Source organism: Malaclemys terrapin, chromosome 3 (genome assembly GCF_027887155.1).
Source record: "Malaclemys terrapin pileata isolate rMalTer1 chromosome 3, rMalTer1.hap1, whole genome shotgun sequence".
In the NCBI taxonomy this organism is placed as follows: Eukaryota; Metazoa; Chordata; order Testudines; family Emydidae; genus Malaclemys; species Malaclemys terrapin.
Window position 1 is genome coordinate 34,847,889 of NC_071507.1, and position 19,717 is coordinate 34,867,605.

At 39.8% G+C, this 19,717-nt stretch overlaps 1 protein-coding gene and 1 long non-coding RNA gene across 4 annotated transcripts in view; one reads left to right on the forward strand and one right to left on the reverse strand.

The window, feature by feature from the left end:
* Nucleotides 1–19,717, reverse strand: part of PRKCE (protein kinase C epsilon) — a 503,064-nt gene that overhangs the window by 128,212 nt on the left and 355,135 nt on the right. The window lies entirely within an intron of this gene.
* Nucleotides 1,946–5,152, forward strand: LOC128834431 (uncharacterized). Its single transcript, XR_008444424.1, has 3 exons — nucleotides 1,946–2,003; nucleotides 4,133–4,303; nucleotides 4,789–5,152. It is a non-coding gene; the product is annotated as an uncharacterized LOC128834431 (long non-coding RNA).

The window sequence follows — 19,717 nt, forward strand, 5'->3', positions numbered from 1 at the left end:
CATCTTTCAGTGTTTGGCTCTTCAGAGACTTCAGAAACAATAAAAAAAAAATTTAGTTCAAATACATTAATTTAGGCAGAACCCCTGTTTAAAATCATCTCCACAAACGTGGTTTTAATCTCCCGTGTGGATGGGGCCTTAATCGCAAAAAATCATGTAAAGAAAAACTCAAGTCACTCAAAGAAAGAAGCCACAAATTTCTGGAGAATGAAGACTAAATGAAAAAGGCAAAATTCTGTAACACCATCAAAAGCTTGTAAGCATAGTAGGACTGATATTAAAGAAAAGTTTATGAAAATAAGTAGTTTATGTTCAAGGGAAACAGGACAAAAATTGAATGAACAGCAATATGGCAAAAGCATGGACGCTCTGGCCAGCGAAACATGATGGATTAACTTTTTTATTCCCTGAAATAAGTTACCGCCTCTTGTCTCTGATTAAGGACAGGGAGCAAAAGTCTTCTTCATAGATACTAGTGGAGAACTTGGCAAATGGGCAAAACTTCAAGAACCCTTTAAGCAAAAATAGTTACTTGAACAGAGTGTCCAGTACACACACACATATCCCCACTAAGTGGGCAATAGCAGAACTCACCACCACCAAACCCAATATAAATGGGAATGGAAAAATCATCTGTGCACACCTTTTATCGCACTTCTCCTATGGCTTTTACATTTTTCCCATTCCAGCTCATAAACTGATATGTCACAGTGGGTAACACTTAAATACATGTAGCCAGCAGGTCAAAACTCGCGGTATCTGACTCACTGATCCATGTTTTGTTTGAATGCAGAATGTCAAGATTGCAGTCCTCAAACAAACAGCAACGCACTTAGCGACATTAAACAGAGCAGTCTTTGGGGGAGCAGCCTCATCATATCTAGAGAATTTTTAGTTTCGTCTGAGTGAAGACTGTTGAAAGCAATACCACATGGATGGGATGTTTCATGATGTTTCTGAACAACATAGCCAGATAGAAACCACCACAAAAAGGGAAGTCTATAATGCTATGTAATAGGCTCCCATGTCTTTCATGCCCATCTCTGAAAGTTCAATGGGAGCTAACGCTGGCCTGCAAGGCTGCACAGATGCTTTGCATTGTCATTAACCAACATGTAAATCAATGCACTGCAGCCCAGTTAATCTACATCTTGCTAAAAAACAATAGCAAATGTGTGAAATTGCGTGGCTTTTACCATGGCAAAGATCTGAACTTCAAAGTCTAGTTGGGATCAGAGTTAAATATTATGAAGTTCTTATCCACACTATGAAAAGCTGGCATGCTGTGGAACTTATATACTCAGATGAATATAATTATTTTATCTGTAATTCTTATAAATGAGGGTTCACTGTATATAACACAGGAATTAAAAAAATACACCTTTGTCATTTGCAACATTTAAAAAATATTGATTGCACATTTTGTTTCTCTGTTTGTTTTACCAAAAGGGGCAATTTACAGGACATCTCAGTGTGTTTTATAAACTACATACTTATGGAGTAGTGATGGTAAAAGACTAAAGGCTAAGGGACTGCTCCAGCTCCTTACAAAATCAATGGGAGTTTTGCTGTAATCTTCAAAGAAATCAGGATTAGCTCACAGATCCTACTTCACTTATTCTTGAGAAGGCCCACTGGAATTAAATGAAGCTACTCATGAATAAGGATAAGGTCAAAGAAGGCAAGAATTTCAGCCACTAGGCTTGTCATAACTATAAAGGGAAGGGTAACAGCCCTCCTGTGTACAATGCTATAAAATCCCTCCTGGCCAGAGACTTCAAAATCCTTTTACCTGTAAAGGGTTAAGAAGCTCAGGTAACCTGGCTGACACCTGACCCAAAGGACCAATAAGGGGACAAGATACTTTCAAATCTTGGGGGGGGGGAAGGCTTTTGTTTGTGCTCTTTGTTTTTGGGGGGAGTTCGCTCTTGGGACTAAGAGGGAACAGACATCAATCCAGGCTCTCCAAATCTTTCTGAACAAGTCTCTCATATTTCAAACTTGTAAGTAAACAGCCAGGCAAGGCGTGTTAGTTTTATCTTTGTTTTCTCAACTTGTAAATGTACCTTTTACTAGGGTGTTTACCTCTGTTTGCTGTAACTTTGAACCTAAGGCTAGAGGGGGTTCTTCTGGGCTCTTTAAGTTTGATTACCCTGTAAAGTTATTTTTTATCCTGATTTTACAGAGATGATTTTTACCTTTTTCTTTAATTACAAGCCTTCTTTTTAAGAACCTGATGGATTTTTCCTCGTTTTTAGATCCAAGGGGGTTGGATCTTGATCCACCAGGAGTTGGTGGGAGAGAGGAGGGGGGATGGTTAATTTCTCCTTGTTTTAAGATCCAAGGGGTTTGAATCTGTATTCACCAGGGAATTGGTGAAGAGTCTCCCAAGGCTACCCAGGGAAGGGAATTAGCACATTGGGAGTGGTGGCAGCGGACCCAATCTAAGCTGGTAGTTAAGCATAGAAGTTTTCATGCAGGCCCCCACATCTGTACCCTAAAGTTCAGAGTGGGGAAGGAGCCTTGACAAGGCTCAAAAAGGTATTGGCTAGGGAATCAGAGACATTTCAGAGACATAGTTAATTTCAAGTTAAATATATTCTTACTCCCTGCATTCACTCAAAGCCTACATATTTTCAGTATTTTGGTGTAATCTTATATTATATTTTTTATTTGTTTCATTGGACTATCAAAGATGAGTTGCAAATATTTTTTCATATTCCTTCAGTTTAACCACCTCTTTTGATAGTATCATAGAAAATTAGGACTTGTCTATACTTACGCGCTGGTTCGGCGACAGGCAATCGAACTTCTGGGTTCGATTTATCGCGTATTGTCTGGACGCGATAAATCGAACCCAGAAGTGCTCGCCGTCGACTCTGGTAATCCTGCTCGGCGCGAGGAGTACGCAGAGTCGACGGGAGAGCCTGCCTGCTGCGTCTGGACCTCGGTAAGTTCGAACTAAAGTACGTCGACTTCAGCTACTTTATTCATGTAGCTGAAGTTGCGTACCTTAGTTCGAATTGGGGGGTTAGTGTAGACCAGGCCTTAGGGTTGGAAGAGACCTCAGGAGGTCATCTAGTCCAACCTCCTCCTCAAAGCAGGACCAACAGCAACAGCCGGGCCTTAAAAACCTTTAAGGATGGAGATTCCACCACTTCCCTAGGTAACCCATTCCAGTGCTTCACCACCCTCCTAGTGAAATAGTGTTTCCTAATATCCAACCTAGACCTCCCACACTGCAACTTGAGACCATTGCTCCCCTGGGGTACTCCGCTTGATACCAACTGCCAACTCGACATTGAGCCGTTGATCACTACCCATTGAGCACGACAATCTGATGACAGTCTGATGACAAACTGTTACAGTCAAATATTATATATCATTGCTAAAAATATGTAAATGTACAAGACTACCACATGAAGCCTTGTTTCGATCATTATGGGCCTGATCCTTCAATGGGTTTTGGATTAAGCACCAAATCTGGTAACTATTTATCCAGCTTTAATTAATTATGCCACACACATAGCAAGAAGAAGAACCTGAAGCTTAAGTTATCAGATCAAGCCAGATCTTGCATTAGCATTTTTTCCCTCCAATACAGTTATCAGGTTTAACTAAAAAGATAATCATCTAAATGGTTGAAAACGTACAATGTTAATCACAGATATTGATTAGTAATAAATGAAATGAAATACGTTTAGATACGTTTAGGGATATTTTTACAGATCAAAAATCCCATCCCACTCTTAGAATAATTAAACCAGATTTTTAATGTCGTTTCAACTTAAATTTAAACCTATTATTGATTAGCTGCACAAATAGGAACAGTCAGTCCCTAACGTTGGTGAGGATACAAATAACAGATGGGAACATGGCCAGCGATATTTGGCAAGGGCATAGTGATATGGAACATTACAGCAATGTTGGAGGATGCACTAAGTTCCTTTAATAATTGCCTAACGCCTTGCATATTTTTAGTATATTTCAAAAAGGCAAGACATTTTCTTATAAAAATACAGAATACACATGTTAAACTGACATTCTCCTTGGTTGTGGCTGTAACCACAGCTGGCTAAAGCCCAAAACAATGGACAAAATATTTGCTGAATTTCTATTTTTTTGTGACTAGCTGTACCTGTGACTAATGGAGGAGATCGAGTTGGAGCCCTTTTGTTTAAATGAGTGGGAGTTGCCAGCGGGCCCTGGTCCTGGAATCCCGTCTTCTATCTGGTCTAAAATAGACAAGAGTTGACTGCCATGCAGCATGCTGCAAGGCCCATCTCTTTCCTCAGGCTGAGAGGTATGTTTTGGTTTGGGTCTTATGGAGGAAGGTGAGGTATTTCCCCTCCCACCACACCCCGCATCATCATTGTCTGAATATATTTCACACGTTTGTTGGGATAATTTTATATTGGTTTTTTTTTTTCATTTCAAGTATGATAGGTTCCTCCATGGTGCTGAGAACACACTGTCCCTGATCCAGCCCTGCTCTCAAGCAGATGCATAACTTTAAAACCCTGGGTAGACCTACTCACATGCTTAGAGTGATCAGCACTTGCAAGATCAAGCCTTAAATTAATTGTACATTTTTAAATTAATGTCAAAGCTTCAGATTAGGCACGTTTTGGGGGCAAATAAATTAAAAAAAACAAAGGATCTCAATATATATTTTTTCATTTTTATGCAGTAACAATTGCTGAAACAATACTTTGAGGGTACAAAGAAGCCTCATTAAGACTGGGTTGAAAATGTGGACTTTAACCTCTATTTCTCTTTGTTCATCAGATATCAGCTACTTAGCTCATATCACAATTGAACTGTGGGAGAAATAAGGCAAGATGGTAATCAGAATGATGTGTCCAATACCTCTTGACTTGCAAGACGAAGAAAGAAATGCCATATACCAATGGAAAGTTGAGGATAGCCATTTCCTATTGACATATACTTCTAGCTCTGATAGTTCATGGGACATAAGACTGTAAATCTCAAATGGGCCCATTTGTTCCATGGTCATTTTTAGGACTATATCTAACCTATTCCAGAAATATGAATGTCCCAAACCTTGTATCAGTGTAATTTCCAGTCTTTGAAAATAATGTATAAGAACCTCTCATACATTCTCTAAAAAAGTTCCTTGACTTCAGAATTAAAAAAGTAGCAGTTAAAATCAAAATTCATTCAAATCGTTTTGGGTAGGGTTTTTTTGATTCATGAACATTTCTACCAACTGACTTGGAGCTCTGTGTTCAAATGAACCCAGAATCCCAAAGCAAAACTTAGCCGAAACTACCAAGTTTCCCATGAGTTAGATTCCAGGGGCGAAAAAGAGATGTTTCTTGAAATTCATCCCAAGTTCACTCAGAAGGTTCATGATTGTGGTCCGGTCTCAAGTTTGTAACCAAAGTTTTGCACTGGATTATCAGTCTCTGCCCCAAACCCAGCAACTGCTCCTGGTAAAGAAGAACAAATATCTACACTCACAGGAAAAGAGTTTAAAAGATTAGAAATTCTCATAATTTACATCATCTTGTTGTCCCCCTTAATACTCTATTTAAATCCTCAAACTTCAGTTCATTTGTTGTTCATACATCTCCTTGTAACCAACAGTAGTTTGAACTTTTAGCACAGGAGATATCTTACCCATTTGTAAGCAAACATGTGGCTGGGACAAATAGTTTTTATACAGCCCTTCATTGTACCACGATAAGATCTGGGGAAACTTTTTTTGCTTCATAGTTTAGATTTCTTTATTCTAATATAACATAGAGAAAATTCCCCACCCAGTCTGCCAAGACACAATGTTCTCTCTTCGGTCTGGGAAACAGCTTGAGTAATGTGATTTACCATTGACTTCAAGACTATTTTCAAAAAACCGGCAAACTTGTGTATCCTTCTGCCTCTTCAAGCAATTGCTTCCACATTTGCCAAAAGAATGTAAACAACTTTAAAAACAGCATGCTACTAATGGATAAAACATTAGCTTTCCCTGGACCAGATCAGTAACTATAGCTAGTTGCTATCAATTCTGTTTTGCAGGCTGCTGTTAACTGTGCAATTGTGAAATGCTGGAAATGCTCCACACTTTGTGAAGGTTGCTGAAAAAGGGACTGAATCTTAGCAAAGTCTGCATTGTGTATTCAGCCCCTTGTTGAACAGCATCTTACAAAAGTAACAAAGACATGTTATGATTTGGAGCTCTCCTCTGCTTCTTAAACCTGAATTATCAGCCTAAATGAAGTACAAAAGGCGAGTAAAACAATACCCAGATATCGTGTTACACATGTGGCTGAGTTCACAAGTTAACCTAAGGGATATCTGAACTACACCAGAGTGTTTTATGTAACAATACAACGTTAAACTCAACTATGGAAAGCAGATAATCTCCCTGGGCATGTCACCCAGCAACAATACTTTCTTAATTTTTCCCATAGATTGATAATTCATGGTAGGCAAACTTCCAAAAGTTGGATTTCGTTAAGCTCCTCGAAGTTCAGATTCCAATTTAAAGTCCTGTCAAACCTTTTTGATCCAGAATTCTTACTACATCATCATCTCCCTGTCTTTGGTTATGCCAGAAAGGCTGCACAAGATGACTTTCCTATGGTCTTGGAGTACAGCAGTTGCCATTAAAGCACTTGTTCTTGAACCTCACAAGCACGGAGTAGACAGTGGCTATATTAAGGGCTGTTATAAAGAGGTTGGTGATCAAATGTTCTCCTCGCCCACTGAAGGTAGGACAAGAAGTAAAGGGTTTAATCTGCAGCAAGGAAGATTTATGTTAGATATGAGAAAAAACTTTCTAGCTGTAAGGGTAGTTACGTTTTGGAATAGACTTCCATGGGAGGTGGAATCCTCATCACTGGAGGTTTTTAAAAACAGGTTGGACAAACACCTGTCAGGGATGGTCTAGGTTTACATAGTCCTGCTGCAATTCAGGGGGCTGGACTTGGTGACCTATCAAGTCTCATCCACCCCTATATTTCTATGATAGAGCATCCTGCGTTAATGAGAATGCTTTGCCTGTCCAAGTTACTCAAGCCTGAGTGAGGCCAAAGAGAGGTACTGGAGCTAAATGCATCAGAAGGATCATTCTGAAGCCTGTATTTCCTCAGAAATACATAATTTCTGTCCATATCCTCCCCGTTTTTACTTTACACACTTTTGAAAAACAATACATTTGGGCCGCCTCACCTGCCTAGGCAATGTCATTTAATTTATCTTTCAGGACTTGTGCTCCTTACTAAGGGACTGTGGGTATATAACTCCAGAATTTGACAGTACTGTAGTCAGCCATCTTGTGTGTTCAGCCACTGCCACCAGAAAACCCAACATCACATAGCTAGGATAATCTTAGGCCCTGAATGGTAAGGCCAAGTAACTGCATGTTTGCAGTTTTGCTATCAGAATGGGAGCTTGAGACAAGAAGTGAAGGTTCCATGAAAATAGAAGGAATGTTTGGACAGCGACCTTGGTTTTAGGTGCCTTTAACATGTACGTTTTATTGTTGTTATGATTAGAAATGCTTTGCTGATAAGGAGAATAATGAATTGTTATTGGCTGTTGCTAGGGACATTGTTAGCCTGTTAGAGGCTATTATGAGTTATGTGCTTTGGAGAAAATTTATAAAAAGTTTAGTTAGAAAGAGGGCTTTGGAACAGACTTTCCTCTGGGTGAGGATTTCACACCTAAGTTCCCCAGCAGCTAGATGGAAGAAGGGGCCCCTCAGAAGACTGGCTGCTGAGTCCTCAAAACCATTTAAGACATTTTGGATAACAAAAGGTTTGGAATACTCTGAACCTACTGTTACACACACACACACACACACACACACACACATGCTGTCTGTATGTGCATGTGCACTTGAGACCTAATAAAAAAGTAGTTTTAAGTGAAAGCACTCTGGTTTGTAGCAAACATTTATCAGACAGATGAGCTGTGCTCCCATTGATTTATTCCTGACACCACCGGGAGAGAAACAGTAAAGTTACCATTGCTTTGGGTCCTGAAAACCCTGGGTAAAAAACAGTTGCCCACCTTTTCATAACTGATGTTCTTCGAGCTGTGTTGCTCATGTCCATTCCATTCTAGGTGTGTGGGTGGCCATGTGCACAGTCATCGGAAATTTTTGCCTTAATAGTATCTGTAGGGCCAGCCGTGGTATATCATGTGGGTGAGTGCACACCTAGAATGGAACTGACATGAGCAAGCACCAAAGAACAGGTCCATAAACCAATAAATGGATTACACTCCTCAATATATTCCAGGTAGTTCTTTTCAATCTCAAAAGAGAAGATGTAGACAATTCATTTAATAGGTAATCCCAGTATAATTACAAAATAAGCGGCTGAAATTAAGTTTCTTTAATTTATCTCTGCTTCAGAATTTCAATGGGAGAACACTGCAGATTGAAAACTGCTTAAACAAAATCTGAAAGGGGATTCACATCACTTTGTGGCATATTTCTCAATGCAGTCTAATGCATTATGCATGATGCCCTTTTGGCTGTGGCATGACATTGCCAGCTGTGGCTCACTATTTACATCCCTGATGGGAAAGCACAAAATGCTGCAAGTCTGACATCTTTCTTTGGAACCTAATCTGAGGGAAGTTCTAGCACAGGAGGTACGTGTCATTTATCCTTATTACAATATGCAAAACATTTTGGTACATGTTATCCTTGATGATCCATCATGGAATTGTATGTCACACTATCCATTGGGAATTCTGGCCTTTTTGCAGAAGCATGACCGTACTTTAGATAATGCTATTCCCAGTTGCTCAGATAGATTCTACGTTATCTCTTTAGAGTGTGGGAAAAAAGAAAATGCAGCCACAGTCATTGGAAGATTCCTGATGCTAAAAGCAACATCTGAAGAAAGAATATGCAAGGAACCAATTAGGAACACTGCATTAGTATTTATATTGTATTATGGGATTTTTTGTTTGCAGGTGTGATTTTAATTGGTTTTCTTCCCTTCAAACTGTGAAGTATCCAGACCCAGTATGATCAGGACTCTTACACATTTTTGCTTCTATTCAGTTTCTACCCTACACATTACTGCTGTAGAATATGTCTCTCTCTTTCATGTAATCAACCTGGTATTATCTTTTCTCCTGTACTCTGCACTAATCTCTTTTAAGCTCTTTTGGCAAAATGAAGTCAAGCAATAGGTTTCATACATATATGAGCCAACATAGAAATGACAGGCATATAAAGAATTAGTGAAAACTGATGAATGCATGTAAAATCTGTAGTCCACAAATAATGTTTCCAGTTTAGTACTTTATCCTAATCCTTCCCAAATGCACAGATCTTTGTAAATATCCAGTAAGCTGGTAAATACCACATGCTCATTTATTTTACTTGTACAGTAAACATGAGTTACTCTGGGCTACGTTTTCTCTATACCTATTCAAAGTGATTATCTATTGCTCTCTTTACCTACTGGACATTTCTAGTTCTATAAATGCAACAGTGACCTTTAAAAGCATTAATTATATCTACTTTATTTTCCAAACTTTCCTGTTTCCAGTACATGATTAATTCTTGGCAAAGCATATGGTTCTCACAGCTGAAAACACTGGCTATTCACTACTGTGAATTAGTTAGACAACAGGAGACATTGGGCCAAATCCTGCCATGAGTCAGAACCAAGCAAACCCACTGAAGTCAACTAGGTAACACCGGTGCAATTGAGGGAACAATTTGGTCCTTTTTTGTAATCAGTATTGCAGGGTGAGAATTTTCTATGTAGCTAATTCAATTTAGCTATTACTGAGGAAATAAAACAGAAGACAAAAATGTTTCAAGATCTTTGACTAAACCACTGACCCACTGAAATATTTGAATTCAACAGTTTTCATCGGGATTTCTTCAGCAGAACTGTTTCATGGAAACTGATAGCATGGACCTCTTCAGCCTTTCTACCTGTTGTAGGGAAGTTTCAATGTCTACTAGAACAATTTCTCAATCAGCCCAATGGCATGTTTAGAATATAGCCAAATTTATGTACTGTCAAGTTTTATAGTTGGTTCAAATCAAAGGTTGATAGTTATCTGACATCTATTTGGATGCCTGTGTGAAGACAGTAGGAGGTATTAGTCTGGTTCCTAATAGAAAGGTGTCTACATCCCTCAAATCAATATTACACTTGTTTTTTGGTCTCCAAAGGATTAAAGGACAAAATGAGTATGGAGACTGACCTGCTCTCTCTCATCCTCCAGGTCAGGGTTCAGACATGCTGAAAAATTGTGTGGGAAAATTTGTACAGCCACTGTTTGGGCTGTAACTGTTCTGTGTATAAAAGAGAGCTTATTACAGGGTAATCATTGTAGTGCCTTCCACAAGCACTAAATTCACTTAAAATGTATCTTTTTAAAATGTAGAGTCATTTTCTTACAATTGCTGATATTATTATTGCAATAATATAAAAGAGTGTGGTTGGATTGTAAAGTTAAAAAATTACACACAGGAAAGAATGTTACTGTGCCTGGGAAAAAAGACACGAGTACTGAATACACTGTGTGATGCAGGAAGAAATGGATTAGTAAACATGATGCAGGAGAAATGAAATATTTATGCTACTGTGCGTAGGAGGAGAAAGACTGCAGGCAAATTAAATGGAGAATTTCTCTTTCTCTGGGAAATAATTACAGCAGTTTTGTAAGCTATAATATACTAGCAAAACTACTGGGATATTTTCTGAGACAATAATAAAGTTCCCTCCATATTTAAATAATATTTTGTGCTTCTTAGGACCACAAAGAACGTTAATTAAGCCTTAGAAGCTTCCCCTTTCCCCCATGAGATGTTATTATTCACCATTTTTAGGAGTTGTGGAAAGTGAGGAACAGAGAAATTAAATGACTCACCCAAGGTCACACAGTGAGTGAGTTCAAGACCCAAGAGTAGAATCGAGAACCTCGGACTCTCAATCTTGAGCTTTAACAATGACATAACAGAACAGTCCAGAGGGGTGCAGGATCAGGCATCAGAAGGAGTTCATAAGTGACTGGTTTGTTCAGCCCCTGATGATTTCTTTTTATTTACTTATTTTGCAGTTTTCTAGGAGTAGAGACCAGGAAGTGTGAATGACAATATGTTCCTATATTTTATATGAGGAAGCTATGGTATCCCTGCAACACTGTGAACATTAACATTTACCCTGTCACACTAGTAGTGGAAACTATATTCATGTACATACAGCATCTCTGTGTATTCTTAGGGTTGCATTCTAAGGCTACGTCCACACTGCAGCAGGGGGTATAATTTGTATCTTGTGTAGATTTACCCATGCTAGCTGTAATCTAGTTAAGTCACTAAAAATAGCAGTGAGGACATGGCAGCATGGGCTAGCAATGCATTCATATACCCAGAAGGGCCAAGCAGGCTTGTATAGCCCACGCTGAAGCTTTACACCACTGCATCCTCAGTGATATTTTTAACAAGCTAACTAGATTTAAGCTAGCACAGCCTGCACAGGTACATCTACACCAGCTCCCTGGCTTGCAATGCAAGTGTAGCCTAAGGGACTGACTGTGCCTCTAAGGCCTGGTCCTGCATTAGAGGCAGTGTGGAGGCTCAGTGCATCCAGGGAACAGAAAGGGAACACAACTGACACCACCTCTCTTCCAGAGCATAGCAAGACACTCCACTACATATCCTTCTCGCCCTGGGGAGAGGACGAGAGAACACCGCATGACAGACGTGTAGTCACAGTGCTTAATGCGGTACTGGAAGGCACTCAGACACCACGATGATGCGCGCAGTATAAGAACCTGAATAGAACAGAACAGAAGCATCTGTTCTCCCTCCACTCTTGGCTGGTGAAGTGGGATTATGGATCTGCATCTTTGCCATCCTTTTGAGGAGGTCATCATTGCTCTGGGTGCTCCCTGGATTTAAAGATTGCCTGTGCCCTGCCATTCCATGGGTGTACAAAGGGGCTCCTTACGCCCTTTTTATCCACCATACACAGATGCCAGCACTGAGGTGAGGCACAATTTGACTCATAAAATATTGGAATAAAATATTAGATAAGAATCTACCCTGCCTCCATCAAGAATACAAGCATGTACCTGTAGCACATTAGAAGCTCAGTCATTTTGCCAAAGTTACTGCATCTCATACGATGGGAACAATGCGTAGGCCAAATTCAGAAGTGACATATAAAGTGGTATCAATTGGACTCCCTTCCACTAGCTAACACCCACTCCACTTGTGTATAAGTGAGTCTATGCAGGTAAAAGCTACACACTGAGAAGCAGAAAGAAAGTGTAAAGTATCCTCTATCTGAATTTGGACCATAGTATGTAACATATAGAGTACAGAAAACTATCAAGTCTCAAACCCAGAATTATTCATTCTGACGCATGGAAATGTGAAGTGTGTGATAAACCTAAAATTAGAATTATTACTTTGTGAGAGATTTAAAAAACAACAACCCAGTGCAGTGGAGGTTTCGACGAAAATGCAAAAATGAATGTTTTGCAGATTCAACTCTTTTTCCCATGATGAAATACTCTGGTGTATAATTACCATTTACTGAGCTTGCTGCTGTTAAAAAAAAGTAATAAAGTGCCCAAACTAACCCTGCATTTGGAAAGAAGTTGCAGAAGAATCAGATCTTCATGTACAGTTTCCTTTTTCTGGCGTCTTCCTACAGGGTGATGTAGTTGTTTACTTGTAAGAGCAGCAGCTAACAAACATTGGGTAAAACGTTCTCTCTCAATTACTCAAGTAAAACAGTGGCTCTTTCAGCATTGTTTAAACAATTAGTAAGGCATAAATGATAACCTGACAGATACCTAGGTCAGCATCAGTTTTCCATGTTTCAGTTATTGTAATGGGCTTTGCTGTTACAAAACATTTCGTGATACATTTCATGCAGCCTACATTAGAGCCAAACAGTGAATAGCCCTATGTGGGTACACACGAGTAAGGAGACCTCCAGCCACAATCTGGATTTTGCATGTGCTGAGTGGGAGGATTCAGGGAGTGTTACTGCTGCCAGTGGTGCTAGGTGCTCCTAGGAGGTAGGCATGCTATGCAGCTTGCATGGTGTGGGGGAGTGCATGCTACATCTCATAGACTTTAAGGCCAGAAGGGACTATCAAGATCATTTAGTCTGACCTCCTGCACATTGCTGGCCACAGAACCTCACCCACCCGCTCCTGTAATAGGTCCCTAACCGCTGGCTGAGTTACTGAAATCCTCAAATCATGGTTTAAAAGATTTCAAGTTACAGATAATCCACCATTTACCCTAGTGTAAACCTGCAAGCGAACCGTGGCCTATGCAGCAGAAGAAGGTGAAATCCCCCCCAGGATCTCTGTCAGTCTGACCAGGGGAAAATTCCTTCCCAAACTCAAATATGGCAATCAGTGAGACCCAGAGCATGTGGACAAGACCCAGACACTTGGGAAAGAATTCTCTGTAGTAACTCAGAGACCTCCGCATCTAGTGCTGCTGGGCATATTTGCTTCTGTGCACATTCCCTCAGCACACAGAGGGGCCTACTACTTAATTACATGCTTTAGTGGCAGAAGGCCTCCAACAACGGACACCAGTATGATAGCCCATAGTATCCGGTAGCCATGGCTATGCCTTGCAAAGGCTCAACTATGCCCAACGTGCATGGTTGTGAGGAAAACTCACTGTTAGAAGTGAGAGAGGTTGGGGTCAGAAAGATGGGGCAAGCACCAGAGTCATGGGTCTGCTCCTTCCCCACCGTGCTTCCAGGGTCCCTCCCACTGAATGACCCTGAAAGCTAAGGTGTCTTCACACACAGGAGGAGGAGGAGAGAGAGTGGAACATCAGAGCCCTTGGCTTGTTTTGGCAGTGGTACTTCCTGCTCCCTTGACCTCCCCCCGTGGATGTATTACTTGAGGGGTTCTTCGTCCCCAGTAACTCCACACACCACCCAGCCAGACTTGTGACAAAACAATAGACCAGAACTCTTGCAGAGGCTCCTGTTACATGAACCATCTTCATCCTTCTCAGCACCACCCTGAAATGTATCAAACAGCTTAAAAACCACAATCGGCCCTAAACACTGGATTTATTTAAACCAGCATTGTTAAATTATTCCTCACAGTTGAGAACAATTGCACCATTCATACAAACATGTCAATTTAAAAACACCTCATGAGGAACAAACAAAAATGATCATTAAAATAGTCACACGACTGAAGTGAAGGCAACACACCACAAAGTCTGCAAGGGGATGTGGATTCTGCAACAGACATGTGTATTCAAGTTCTGCTCTCCCTACAAACCTTACTACCACATTTGCCCATTTTTGGAAGATGGCACCCTGGTCTCCTTTGATCTCTGCCAAAGTAGGGTGTACAAGACAGACAATTTTGGCAGGAAAAACGTTGGTAAAGCTTGTGGTTGGTATTCTGAAAATGCATCTGTACTCAGACATGCCTCAACAGGAATGGTAAAGTGTTTCTCAACGGGGAAAGTGTGTAAAGTTCTACAATCTGTAGGGAGAAAGCAGGTAGGTCCACACACTTTTGACTCCTCCTGCTTCTCAAATAATCTGCTGTCTGCACTCAATCATTTCTGGTCTAAAATCTACTAGACAAGCTAGATGGTGAATCTTCAGGTACAGCAGCAATTGGTATAGCTACACCAGTGCTGACTCCTAAATGTAGACAAGGGTAAACCAGGGTTCAAGGTGAACCCTAATTATCTCAAATCAGTGCAGAACCTAGACTGCCCTTGTCTATACCAGTGCAGCTACAGTGAAAGTTGGTCATCATTTGCTGAATCAGAGCTATTCCTAAGTGTGGACAAGGCCCCAGTAGGTTACAACTAGAGCAAAATGTGGAGCTGCAGCTGCAACATTCACTTTTACATATGCACACCAGAAGCAAGTCATGTACTTGGATTTGAAAAGTGGTGAGAGTCCTGTTCAGTTTGGGTGCTGCATCAAACTCTCAAAATAAAAATCTTTACTGTCTTAAAAAGAGAAGCTTTTAGATATTTTTGACTGATGCCTTCTTTAAGGCTGTGTCTGCACTATGGACCTTACAGTGGCAGAGCTGTACCGCTGCAGCTGCGCCACTGTAAGGTCTCCTGTGTGCCACTCTATGCCAGCAAGAGAGAGATCTCCCGCTGGCTTAATTAAACCACCCCAAGGAGCAGCAGGAGCTATTTTGGCAGGTGAGCGTCTCCTGCGGATATAGTGCTGCCCACACTGGCACTTTTGTCGGTGAAACTTAGGTCAGTCGGGGGGAGGGGTGCTTTCCACACTCCTGACTGATAGAAGTTTTGCCGACAAAAGTGCTAGTGTAGACAAAGCCTAAGTTACAGGAGTAAGTATGGATATGGGCCCTGAGGGAGTTTGACTGCTCTGATAGCCAGGACTTGAAGTGTAAAGCTAACAGGGCTAATGGGAACAATGGATCTTCAGTGAGCTAACCAGGCTTCAATAATCTTTCAAGAACAGCTAACAACGATTAAGCAGCAGAACAGCAAGTTTTCCAAAATCAGGTCACCAAGCCAGACACAGGAACTTGTGTATATGAGAGACAATAATTACTGTATTTACTCATCAACTTTACCATCCTGACTATTCTCAACCACAATATCTACTTTTAAACATTGCACTGATCACTAAACAATCATAATGTGTTACTGTCTCTGGGATATCTAAATTTAACACACAGCCCGAAGTAATTCCTGAAGTGTCATACTCAGCACAATGTTATTACATCAGATTGTCGGGGTTTCTCTGCACTGTACGGTGCCTGAGTCATCACTAGATATTAGTCCTTTGTACCTCTTTGCACTTCCTGAAATATCTGCAGAGCAGGTGAACTTCATTTTGTTTGCACTTGTGATTTGAATAAGTCTGTTGGAACCAACCAATAATAAAACAATATTAAGTATTAGTAACATCTCTTGTATATTGTATGTTTACCATTGATTCAACCCTCTCACACAGTTAACACTTAACTGGTCGAAAATTTGTCTCTGCTTAATGTATTAAAGTACCTTGTGTTAAAATATTTTAGCTCTGATGAATCTAAAAGTTACTGGGGCTAATACAGTGCTCTGTTACACATACACAATCCCACTGAAGCCATAGGCATAACAAAATTGAGCCATACAAAATTTCTAATCTGACACTAACCAGTAACATAGGGCAGTGCAAACTTGTCCTAAACAGATTACACCCATGTAGCAACTACTGCATAATGAGTTTAGCTGCTTAGCAACCAAAGCACAAGAATACCAGGTAAAATGGATTAGAAACCTCTGATTTGTCCCAGATAAATGTAACTGGCCAGCCAGTGAGGTTAATTTGCACTGAAGATCTCAAATGACACCACCCTGAGCTATTATCACACAAGACATTTACTAGCCTGTTAAATAAACATAAGGGGGAAAAAAAACCTTCTTTTACATGATCAAAAACTTTTTTTCCACTTACGAACATGCTACTTCTTAAAGGAACTCTGTCAGGCTAAAAATCATGTATCAAAACAAAAAATATTACCTTTGTTACTTATACCACCTTACATTAAAAAAAATAAAGAGCTTTTAAAATCTTATTTACTTTTCACCATTTACACTGTCTGTTCAGTTTTGAGTACTTCATTTTTAGGAATAAAAATAGACTAGTCCATTCCACTTCCTGGTTCTCATGCTATCCACAATACTGCAGTGTGTGAATTGGGAAAACTTCATGGGAATATTTAAACAAACAAACATTTAAACAAACAAAAAATGGTTTGCACTGTCATTTAAATAACAATACACACCATTTCTATGAATATTCATTTCTGTATGTTTATTTTTAGCAAACCCTACTTTTTGGATGCAAATTTCCTGATAATATTGACATTATTAGTCAGTAGTCAGGGAACTAAGGCATAGATTCTAATTACTTATTTGTTTCTGGTATCAGGGGCCTCATTGAAGTAGGTGCTGTACATACACACAGTGAGAGATTGACCCTGCCACAAAGAGCTTACAGTTTAAATAGACAAAGCAGACAAAGGATGGGACAAGGAAGCATTATCATTCCTATTTTACAGATTGGGAATTGAAGCAGAGGATTAGGTGGCTTGCCCAGGTCACAGGAAATCTGTGACAGAGCTGGGAACTGAAACTGAATCTCCTAAATTGAAGTCAGTGCTTTAAATACAAGAACATCCTTCCAGCAACAACAACAATGTGCTAGAAGCTGTACAAACACAAAGGAAGAAATGGTTCCTACACCAAAGGGCTCACAATCTACAGACAATGGCAAGGCTGTGATGCTGCAATGTGCCACTGTAGCACTGCAGTGTAGACCAGTGGTAGGGCTGATTGTAAATCTTCCATAAGATGTGAATTGTAGAGGAAACCTGAGTATCAATCAATAGCGAGATTGTTCTGCTAAAAAGAATGTCTTAAAAATGCAAAATGGGGGATGTCTATGTATAATGTAATTTGGCCAAAGGGAAACATTTCTGTGATGAGGCTGTTGCTATTTTGAAAGCTACATTAGAGTAACAGCCTGAAAGATTTAACAAGGAGCACAAAGTTGATCTAAAGAGCAAATAAGTGAAGTTCTTTTTTTTCTAAACTTATAATAAACTATTCAAATAGATTTTTGAGTGAGGAAATTATTTTAAAACGTTTACTCCCATATAGAGACTCTATTTTATGTTTAAGCCACTGAGTTAATTTTCAACCCAGAGTTACTGCTAGATCCTGCCTCTTGATGTATTTATACGCCTGTGTGGTATAGTCACATTCTGCAAAATCTAAGGTTTCATTAAAAAAAAAAAAAAAAATTCTAACTCTCATGGTTCCTAAGGCTCCAACTGTGAACTAAGTATAACTAATGCAGTGTTGACTTCTTGAGTCTCCAGAATGACTGAAACCATAGGTCTAAAAGGAGCCTATCATAGATCTTTGTGCAAGCTTCCCATTGCCATAGCTGTCCATGGAAAGTCATATATTCTTCTCAATTTTCTAACCTGGTCCCCAGATAATAACTAAAAATAGGATGTGGCCTTCTGCACAGAGTGAGTTGACATCCCTGCTGAGCATACTCTGATAAGGTGAAAAATGGAATCGCTTCCATAATATATGAATGCTAAATGATACTATTTGTTTGTCTTAGGGTTTTATACTGTCATCCTTCATCCCAGTATCCAACTACCTGCCACATAAGAATCAACAGCAATAGCAAAGTCACTAGGTCATGTTACCTCAGGCTCTTGTCCCTTTTCTGAAGTCAGGGTTTTCTTCTATCTATCGATCTATTGTTAATTACCTTTCGACACTGATGCCCCTCTTCTGATACCAGCGCTGCCCCTTCTTCTGACACTAATGTCTTGCTTCTGACATCAGATTTGCCCTGTTGAGTGGTAGCAGAATTCTGGGGTCCTGCAGGCTGCCTTCCCAGTGGAGGGAAATCAGTGGTGCAGAGTCTGGGAATACCCTAAGTTTAGCTTGTCTCATTTACACATATAGACGGACGTGTCAAAAACAGCATGCAGGAAATCCCCTTTTCTATAAATCTCTCTGCTATCTGCCACAGAGTCTCTGGAAGGAAAACGTGTAACAAAACTACCAACAACACAGCATTTCCTACCTGCATACTAAGAAAAAAACTCACACTTGTAGGACCGTATACTTGCACTATCTGGTGAGTCATGTATCAATAGTACAATCTTGTATCTTTCCTGCTAGTCCTACCAATAAACAAGGGTAAAATTGTATTAACCAATCTTTTTTTCTCTAAATTCTCCATTAGCAGATGAAGCAGGGTCTAGCAGTCTGAAGAAAGGATTGAGAGCCAGAAACTTGAGTTCTAATTCAGACTCTGGTAGTGACTCATTTTTTTCACATTAGGGGAAGTCACTGAGGCCAAAAGTCCCCAAAGTGGCTGCTAATTTTGAGTGCCCAACTTTAGACACCTCTGAAAACCAGACTCAAAGTGTCAAGTTGGGGATTTAAAATTTGAGGAAGCCAAAATTAGCAGTCACTTTGGCCTTAATCGCTACCATTTGTACAATGGAGATAACAATTCCTACTTATTACACGAGTATCGAGAACAGCCCTGCCATGGAAGTGTATGTTCATAAAACACTTTGAAGATAAAATAAATATATTGTTTAAATTACTGAAATTTCTCTTCCAGAAACCCGGTTTATAAAATAAATACAGAAGACCAATGAATCGGATAAATATGTATTAAATGAATCACATCATGATCTATAAATGACAGATAGCATGGAAGTTCAAACTAGCCAGTTTATTCCTCTTGCCCACATCATTTTAATGAAACTTTTATGATAGCTAATACCATCTGTAATAAGTACACAGTATTCTATGCTCCCCCCACCTTACTAGCAGCTCTTTATTCCTTGTATTACCCCTGCATGCCCAAAGTACAAGCTAATGACTTCGAAAAATAAAATTTATCAAATCTAGATTTCTTAACCACAAACATGATACACATGCACAAACATGTACAAATACACACACATTACATATTCATATTAAAATATGTGACTATTTTCTAACAGAATGGCAGAAATGCATTAAATTGCTACATTTTTCTCTAGAAACAACACACACTATCCTTGGAGAAGTACTCCAGTATAGAAGAGAGGAGAGATGATGTTGTGGTTAGGGCACTAAATTGGGACTCATGAGTCCTGTGTTCAGTTCTTAGCACTGCAACAGACTTCCTGTGTAACA